The sequence below is a fragment of the Channa argus genome, chromosome 19 (genome assembly GCF_033026475.1).
Source record: "Channa argus isolate prfri chromosome 19, Channa argus male v1.0, whole genome shotgun sequence".
Lineage (NCBI taxonomy): Eukaryota > Metazoa > Chordata > Actinopteri > Anabantiformes > Channidae > Channa > Channa argus.
The window spans coordinates 7,926,856-7,928,939 of record NC_090215.1 but is presented as its reverse complement, the minus strand read 5'-3'; positions in this window follow the sequence as shown (position 1 = coordinate 7,928,939).

The following is a 2,084-nucleotide window of genomic DNA, read 5'->3' as shown; positions in this document are numbered from 1 at the left end:
AGCTTCAAGCATGACTGACCCAAGACCTCTGTCACGTATAATATTTATAAACTGACAAAACTCTCCTCCTTATAGCTTTTTTGCACCTATTCTGCCCAGTTTTATTGTATTCTATTCCCGTTGCCTCTGACTAAGGCAGCCATTAGTCTTGTGGAAGTTAATTATGTGAGCCAAGCTGTTGAGGGGTTGAGGAAAAGCCTTTTTGCATGAATACTGGATACAAACCAAGTCTGGCAACGCCACCGAGCATTGTCTGCCATGATAAAATATGGACGGAAGTGCTGCTAGGCAAATTGTTTATCAGCCAGGTTTAGCATGCACGTGTTAAAATGAAAGACTATGCTATCTGCATAGGATGTGCGAGGTTAGTTTAGTGTAGCCAGCACTGTTTGTTGTGTATAAATGGCACGCTGGCTGTCGCCCTTTGGGACGTGATCAATCACACATTGCCTGCTTTGCTCTCCTGGCAAATTTATTCTAAATATTCAAACTAACATTTCAGTCCCACCTTAACTGCATGCTCTTTTGCTTTGTACTTTCTGTGCCTTTGTTTGGCAATGCTAGAATTTTTAAAACCTGTCTTAACTCTTGTTACTGACTGCAAAGTAAAAACTTAACTTAACTTTTGCCTAAACTTGTGGCGCACACTGCAAAACCTCAGCAATTTAGTATCTTAGCAGTAATGGTCAATAATGATAATTAAATGTAACCAAACAAGACAAGCAAAACTGTCTGTCCCAGAAATTAAGTTTATATCGGACTAATTTGCAGCAGCAAATACTTTTCACAGAAACATCAACTGGATTTTGATTCTAATAAGAATATGCATTAACTAGGTCAAAATTGTTGACTGTGACCTCACATTGTTTAGCAGAAGTTTCTTCAACCAGCAGTTATTTAGATAGTAGATATTAGATCTGATGATGTCTGTCTCCTCTGTGAAATATTCCACTAATTCCTCACATGTGGAGACAACAAACCGGGTGCTGTGGTCTGGTGGAGTAGGATTAACAAGATTGTCCATAGTTTTAAACAGCACTCCGGGGTTGTTTATGTTAGTATTTATTAAATTTGAGAAGTAAAGTTGCCTGGCACTTTATTTTTTCTAAGTAAACATCTTTAAGGACATGTAGTACATTTAGTTTTGCACTGCCTCAGTTCTGCAGTCCTACAGTCCCCCTTACACTAAATATCTTAATCCTTTTTCTTAATTATTTTTCAAACTGAACAACTGCATAAATGTTGCAGACAACCTGCTATTGAATTTATTTACCTGCCTATCAAGCGGGGAAGGCTCAATGCAGTCTGATTTTTGGAAATCGGAGTCAAACCCTTTCTCACAAAGCAGCACTCTCGACTGCAGCTTGTCCTAAAAATGCTGCTGCACGTCTTTTAACGGGCACTCGAAAATATAAGCACATTTCTCCTATTGTATCTTCACTTCACTGGCTGCCTGGGCAATTTAGGCTCCATTTTAAACTTCTTCTTCTTGTTTTTAGAGGTTTGAATAGGGCTGCCCCGCTGTACCTCTCTGAGCTTCTGCATCCACACGCTTCACCACGGTCGCTTAGATCAGTGTGTAATGTGTGAGTGTAATGAAAACTAAACGTAAGCTCAGAGGAGACCGAGCTTTTGCAATGGCTGCTCCAAAACTGTGGAACAAGTTGCAACCCACTTGGCCTTTGACACAGCTGACACAGTTGTTGACATTATTTTATCTGTCAGTTATTCCATTCTGTTCCTTATTTATTGTTATCTGTTTTATTGTATACGTTTTATGCTGTTGTATACTTCCCGACTGTGTTATTTCTGTCTCACTTTATGTTTTTAACCTGTACAGCACTTTGGTCAACCTAGTTGTTTTAAAGCGCTTAACAAATAAAGTTACAAGTTACAAAAAATATGTGCTAAGAACTTAGAGGTCACTTCAGGAACAAGAAGGTGTGTTTTCATTTTTTCTGTAGTAGTTAGTATGATTTAAAAAAATAAGTAGAGGGATCCACATTACCAATGAAGGAAATGCTAATTTAAACCCATATGATATTATCAAATCAAAGATGTCTCTTGTGTTATTACATGGCTTA